Source organism: Leucopleurus acutus, assembly GCF_964270905.1.
Source record: "Leucopleurus acutus genome assembly, chromosome: 7".
Lineage (NCBI taxonomy): Eukaryota > Metazoa > Chordata > Mammalia > Artiodactyla > Delphinidae > Leucopleurus > Leucopleurus acutus.
In genome coordinates, this window is record NC_139150.1 from 36,659,829 (window position 1) to 36,667,322 (window position 7,494).

At 52.1% G+C, this 7,494-nt stretch overlaps 1 pseudogene across 1 annotated transcript; it reads left to right on the top strand.

Annotated features, from left to right (window-relative positions):
* The first annotated feature begins 3,194 nt into the window (after nucleotides 1-3,194).
* On the top strand, nucleotides 3,195-4,170 carry LOC309963789 (olfactory receptor 13C7-like; annotated as a pseudogene). The gene has a single exon. The product of its transcript is annotated as an olfactory receptor 13C7-like (transcript).
* Nucleotides 4,171-7,494: the final 3,324 nt, after the last annotated feature.

Sequence of the window (7,494 nt, forward strand, 5' to 3'; positions counted from 1 at the left end):
CTAGACACAGCCTTATTTCTTTGGGGTCATAAGCCCATGGCCTAGTGGGCTGTTCCTAACTTCCATGAATGTGTTATGATCAGACTCTTAAATTGTAAGGAACCCCTATCACTCTCCTGATTTAGCTCTCCAGAGAGAGCAGCTATCCCTGCAGGGAGGAGACTGGCCCCACTAAAGCTCTCCTCCCAGCAATCACACGGCTGCATCGTTGTTCTGCTGGTGTGTGCTCTGGAGGAAGGCGAGAGAGGGTGATCTCAAGGTAAGAAATCTGGGATCAGGATTTTGGCAGAAGAAAAGCACTGGATCTCAAATGGTACCTCCTGCGTGTAGGCACTGCAGTGTGTTAGGGATGAACTGGACACAGCCCTTTGATTTCCACAGCTCACAGTCTATTGTGTGAGAGAGAATGACACACTAACTGCTAGTAGCTGTGTGAGCGTCATGTTTTCGGGATGGTCAGTTCTGTGGGCTGGGAAGGCGGGCCCCGCAGAGGAGGTGTGTGTGAGCTGAGCCTTGGAGGATGAGTGGAAGAGAAAGGCCGCTCCGGCTGAGGAAAGTATGAGAAGAGAGACGAGACAGGAGTGTGTGGGATTTGTCCATCAATGGGGCGTGGTCTGAGGCTGAGCAGGGGTGGATGAAGGTACAGGAGTTGAGGCAGGAGGGCAGACCAGAGCCTGATGACAAAAGCCCTCAGTTGCCTGTGCCATTCCCACTTGATTTTTTTGTTGGAGACAAGGGTGGGGAAGAGAAATGCAGAGTCAGGCTATTTCCCACCTTTTACCTGCCGGAAAACACCCTCCACACCTATGTCCAGTGTCAAAATTTGAGGTTAAAAGGTCTTTTTTGGGCAACACACCCAAAAAAGACCAAGGCCTTATAATTGAATCTGAAATTAAGCTTTGGGCTTAATCCAGCCACTTGAAGTCACAACCCAGGAAAGATGCTTCCTTTTAACTTCTTCTTTCCAGACCTCAGGTTTTACTTTACATCCCAGACTCAAAGAGAATCTCAGAGGTTTCTAAAGCTGAGAGAGGAAGGGATGTGACCAAGGTCACCAGAGAGCAAGGAAATGAGTGTAAACTGTTAGGCCAGAAGCTGCATCTGCCTCTGCTGTATTCCCAGCACCCAGCACATAGCAGGTGCTCAATAACAATTTGATGAATGAGGGAACGAATGAACCATCACAATCAGGCAATTCTTTACCTTTCTGTCAAACTTCAGCAAAAAAATCGCTACCTTTAAATGTTTACATGGATAAGATTTATGGTCATTGGCTGACCCAGATTTATCAACTACCCCTGTATGTTCCAGAAACGCCCCTAACAATCGCCTTGATTTAGGCTGGAGGAGGGAAAACCAGCACAGGCTCTGGGGAGAGAGGGGTCATGACAGATGCTGGAGCTCTTGTGCGGGGAGGTGATGAGCACAGATCCAGCAGGTGCCTGCGGCTGAGGACACAGTCTTTGATCTGGAGCCTTGCTGCTGGGTGGCTCACCAGCACTTTTCTGTGTGTCTCATCTGGCTACACAAAACTCCCGTTTTTCAGAAGGCAACTGAGTCTCAAAGGCCAAGCGACTATCACACAGCTAGTTAGAGCTGGAGCTGGGATGCAACGCTGGGTTTTCAGAATCCTGCGCTGAATATCTGTTGAGTGACTGTCCTTGGCAGCACTCGCTGTACGAGGTGCCGAGAGGAAGGAGACAGTCCCGCTCTCAAGGGTGGTAGAGGAGACAGGTGCACAACACGAGAGCACAGAGGATGGTCAGGGGCTGTGGGAGCACAAGAAGGGGGCAGGTGACTCTGCAGGGTGCAGGAGGGAGAGGAGGAGAGATGAGCTGGACTCTGAAGGAGCAGGAATGCCCCCACTGGGGAAGAGAGGGAGGACTGCCTACAAAAGGGAACTTCTTGGGCCAAGATGTAGTGCTGGGAAAAGACATGGTTTATTCAGGAGAGGGTGAGCCCATCGGTCCCTACAAATGATAGATGCAGCTAGGCAGGAGGAATGAGGGGGAAGATCCAGTCCTGGAGGACGGACAGGGTTCCAATGCTGTCACAGGACATAGGCCTCACAGTAAAGCTAGGTGTGAAAGGAGTGAGGGAAGGGGTAGTTATATATCTTCTGAAAGGTTAAAGTTCACCCTCAGCTCCTATTTCTCCCTTACACCAGGGATCACTGGGGCTACAAGACAGATTTCCCATCTAACACTTGATACTTCACTCCCTCGTGACACTGGCATTTCCCAAAGAGGCTGAGACCAGCTCAGAAGAGCAACGGAAGCTACCTGGGCGAAGACTGCAACCTTTCCCACCCTCCCTGTATAAAGCGAGTCAATGACTGATGACGCCTCTACCACATGAGACCTGGTTTCCCTCTTTGTGTGAGATTACTGCTGATATTATTCATCCTAAAAAGCAATATGGAGGCCAAGAAGAGAGTCACTTGGTTTTCAGGACCAGGGTTAAATGCTGTGACCAGTGGCTCTATTGGGATATGTATGTTCTTGTATGTTCTTTTAAAAATCAATGGATGGTCTGTGATTCCTTAAGGAGGAATGGCCAGAATAAGGCTTACACATCCTATGGAGTGGAAATGTTCAACCTTTGTGCCCAAAGGAACGCTAAGTGAGCATCACTCATCACCCACCTCCCTCCCCGAGCTCATCTCTTAAGAAAGAGGGGCAGCACTTGTGACAGGTGCGGCATCTTTTTATCCACTTATTTTTCATACAACTATAGCCCCAGCACCTAAACAATACCTAGCACAGAGTAGGCATTCAACAAATATTCAGTGAGTGAATGAATCCGAAACACTATGGGCATAATTCAGCCGTATGAAGTCATAACCTAGAAATGATGCTTCCTCTTAACAGGCAAGAACGCTTTAGATTCCAAAGGAGCACCTGAAACGTGAACCCTACCCTATCGTCTCCCCTGAGCCCACCCTGGGGAGAAGACAGATGAGCCTAGGGGATTAGAATGGGTCCCGCCTCCCCTAAGTTACACCAGAACTGCAGAGCTGAGAGGGCCGGCTTGCAGACCTGAAGTCCACTCTCTTATTATACAGATGGTGAGACTAAATTCCAGAGGGAGGGCTGACCCGCCCCAGGTCATACATCCAGGTTGCTTGGCTCCCAGGCCAGCTGGTGCTTTTTCCAACACCCGTGTGGTCCAGATGGGAAAGGAGGGAGAATGACATGGATGGGGCCAGCCAGACGGCCGTGTAAGAGTATGTCCTGCTGGGGCTACACGAGCACCACAACCTAGAGATGGTACTGTTTGTACTCTGCCTGGGCATCTACTCCGTGATAGTGCTGGGGAACGCCCTCCTCATCGGGCTGAACATGCTGGACCCCTGCCTGCACAGCCCCGTGTACTTCTTCCTCAGCAACCTCTCCCTCATGGATATCTGTGGCACATCCTCCTTTGTGCCTCTCATGTTGGTCAATTCCCTGGAAACCCAAAGCACCATCTCCTTCCCTGGCTGCACCCTGCAGATGTTCCTGACCCTGGCACTGGGCTCCACGGAGTGCCCGATCCTGGCCGTGATGGCGTGTGACCGTCACGTGGCCATCTGCCAGCCGCTTCAGTACTCAGAGCTCATGAGCAGGCAGACGTGCGTGTGGATGGCGGCACTGAGCTGGAGGACAGGCTTTGCCAACTCCCTGCTGCAATCCACTCTCACCTGGAGCCTCCCCTTCTGTGGCCACAATGTCATCAACCACTTCTGTGAGATCTTGGCAGTGCTGAAACTAGCCTGTGGGGACATCTCTCTAAACGCGCTGCTAACAATGGTGGCCACTACTGTCGTGACGCTGGCCCCGTTGCGGCTCATCTGCCTGTCCTGTTTTCATCCTTGCTGCCATCCTAAGGGTGCCCTCTGCTGCCGGCTGGAAGAAAGCCTTCTCTACCTGCTCTGCCCACCTCACAGTGGTGGTGGTTTTCTATGGGACCACCTCCTTCATGTACTTCAAGCCCAAGGCCAAGGACCCCAACTTGGCTAAGATTATCGCATTGTTCTATGGGGTTGTGACACCCTCGCTGAACCCCATCATCTACAGCCTGAGGAACACAGAGGTGAAAGCTGCCACCATAGCTCTGCTGAGGGGAGACCTGCTCTCCAGGGAAATGTCCCGTTTTTCCTGTTGCTCTCTATCAGGCAGGACAGGCTAGGGTACACTCTGGTCATGACTTCAAAATTTCAGTGGCTTAAAACCACAGAGGTTTTTTCTCACTTACGCTGCAGGTCCATCAGAGGTTGGCTGGGGGATGTGCTCTGCACCATCGCCTTCATCCCTCTGGGACTCAGGATGATAAAGCAGCCACCATCTGGCACATTGCTGGTCCAAGTGGCAAAAGGCAAAGAGAAAATGACAAAGCCTGCGCTGATTCTTAAAGCTTCCGCTCAGAAGTGACCTGTTACTTCCACTTCCACCTCACTGGCCAAGGCAAGGCGCACACCAGGGCTGACACCGAGGGGGAGGGAACACCCACCTACCACACATCTGGAAGGAGGGGGAGGACTGAAGAATTTGTGAAGAGCCTAGTGACAACCACCCACCCTACAGTCAACCCAGGGGCTACTGGAGATTTCTAGAGCTTCCTTTTCTTGAACCAACTGTCCTTCACCGGCTGCTGCCAGGTTCATCATCCCAGGAGAGTGCTGGTTAGCTCTCTTGTGGTGGCTTTGGACTGGGTCGAGCTAACTAGGGTGGAACCGGGCCTCCCAGAGTTTCCTTCCCTGTAAGGTTCTGGGATCGGGTGGACCACGAGAGAAATCCGCATGAGATGGGAGGCGAAGGCGAAGCAGCACCGTCGTGGTGGGAGCCCTCACTTGCTGTCACCGGCCTGGGGCTCACCTTGCTGTCAGCACAGCTGCTCCAGCTCCTGCCACGCCGCCTGCAGCTGCTCGGAGGCCCGTGCCGAGTGTAGCGCCACGCCAGAGAGTGCCAGCTCCTCCTGCAGGTCACCAGTGTCACTGAGCCTGAAGGCAGCGGGGCCCAGACACGGGCTCCGGTCTGTCCTCACCTCCCCCTTCACGCCCCCCGAGAGCGGCTTCAGGCCCGACACCAGGTGCAGAGGCCCAGCTTTGCACAGGCTTCTCCAACTGCTCCCACAATCGGCAGCTCTGTTCTCTACAACAGACCCCTTATATCACTCACGTTTGTCCTACTTTGGCCAGACCCTGGCTGATGCCTCACTCAAGAACCTACGATGGCTCCCCTTAACCACAGAATGAAGCCCTAACTCTTCAGTTGAGTTCAAGCCCTCCAGAACCCAGCCCCCCACTTCTCCAGCCCGATGTTCCACTAACCCCCTTCACACGGTGACCCCCTCGCTACAGTGTCTGTACTGCCTACACCTTGGTGTCTCGCTCATGCTGATCTCTGGCGAGACCTGGGACTATTTTTCCAAGCCACCTTAGACACCAGCTCTCTCACACAGCCTTTCCTGGTGCACTTTGAATAGTCTCTCTTTCCTTTACGTCCCACAGCACTTTGTTGGTATCTTTCACTCGGTATCTATCCCATTCTGCTTTGCATCCATGGTATTTCACCACCACGTGGGCTCCTTGATGGTGGGATTCAACCAGGTCTGGCTTGTCTCTGCAGCTCCCACAGAGCTTTCCCGATAGAGGGTTACTGAACTGAACTGTCCCTCAGAAGCCCTCACAATGTCACATCTGGGGATTGGATCCTGTGCTGCTGGGTGTGCCCCACGCAGTTGTGGACAGTCCGGGGTTTAGTCCAAATGTGTGGACAGACATGAGCAGAGAGCAGCAGTATCTGGTGGCCACGGCCATGTATTCCAGGAAGTCACTTGAACAAGTCAGGAGACAACAAAGGACCCCTGCTTTGGGACCCAGGAGGCCAAGGTTCCAGACCTGGTTCAGCTGCTCTGCCTGTCATGGTCTTCTTGCTGGCCCTCTCCCTCCAGGAATCCCACAGGCACCTCAAACTCAAACTATCCACAACTGAACTCATCATTCTGCCCCACAAAGGTGTGTCATCATCTCAGGGAATGGCACCAACACCCGCCCCAAGTCACCAAGCCAGAAACGTGGCAGTCACCATAAGCTTTCTTTCATCCCTCACCACCCCACACATCCAAGCAGTCACCATGTCCCAGAGAATCCACCTCATAACGGCTCTCGGATCAGTCCCCTCCTTCCCACTGACACCGCCTTCACCATCTCTCTCTCAAATAGTGCAACATCGGTTTTGCTGCACTTTCAGCCTCCAAATCCTCTCCAAAATCCATCCTCTGCACCAGCCGTCAAAACACCTATCTGAAAAGACAAAATAACGCAAACAAAACAAAACAATCTGATCCGCTACTCTCCTGCTTAAATCCCTCCAATGAGGCCATTGCTCAGTTCCCTAGGATAAAAGCCAGACCCCATGTACCTGCCCAGCCTCATCACTGGCTGCTTGCTTTCGTCCTAACTCCACACACACACACCCTGCAGGTCCAGAGGCCCTGAACTAGTCCCAGTTCCCCAGTAAAGATCAGTCTTTCCTGCTCCTGTGTCTCCCCCTTGCTGTTGCCTCCCATGTCCAAACACCTGACCTTTAGCTAACATACATTGGAGACTTACCACATAGCAGGCTAGGCACTATACTAAGTGTTCTAAGTGCTTTCCTGCTTGGGGACCAGATGGGATGATGGAAATCTCGGGGGAGGAATGTGATATGGACACTGGTGACCAGAGTGAACACTCTCCCAACATCTTGGCATTATGGAAACTCATTCAATCCTCACTCAATGCCCTCCACTCCATCCGGCTTCCAGAAAACCCCTTCTGATCCCTCCTAGCTGGGTGGGGTCTGTCTCAGCTCTGTCTCCCTCTTCAGTGCCTTCTGTACTCTACTGTGTCCTGAATTCCAGCTATTTGGGCTCATGTGTCCTAGTGATCTGTGTGGAATAATATTTCTGATACAGGAACAGACACCTAGCCCACACCTCTCCTTCCTTCTCACCATTCAATTGGTGAATGTGATGTGAGATGTGACCTTCTCACATCACACTCTGCTCAGTGCCCGAAGGAAGAGATGTGATTGCAGAAAGCAGAGAACAAAGAGAGGTTTCCCTGGCATCTGAGTTTCAAAAGCCTAGGCTCTAAAGGGAACATAAAAGACTTAAGGCATAAACAAAAGATTTGGGAGAAAAATGTAAGAAAAAGTAGGTGTCCCCACCTCCAGATTAATGAAAGATTCCCTAAGCTAGGGAGAGGAAAAAGCAAGGAGGAGGGGATGTAGTGAGAGCATTGGCATAGGAGGGCCCCAAAAGGGAGGGGCCCTGAGCGCCACTCCCCAGACCAAGCCCCTGGACAGGTTTGCAGGGTGTGAAAGCTGGAGCAACTCATGCATTGTTGGTCAGTAAAATGCAGAGCAGGACCCCAGGGTAGAAATGGCTTCAAGGTGTTTCTGGGTAGCCAAGGTCTCACAAGTCTTTGCATGTGGCACAGAAGTGGTGGAGAGCCTCAGGACTGAAAGG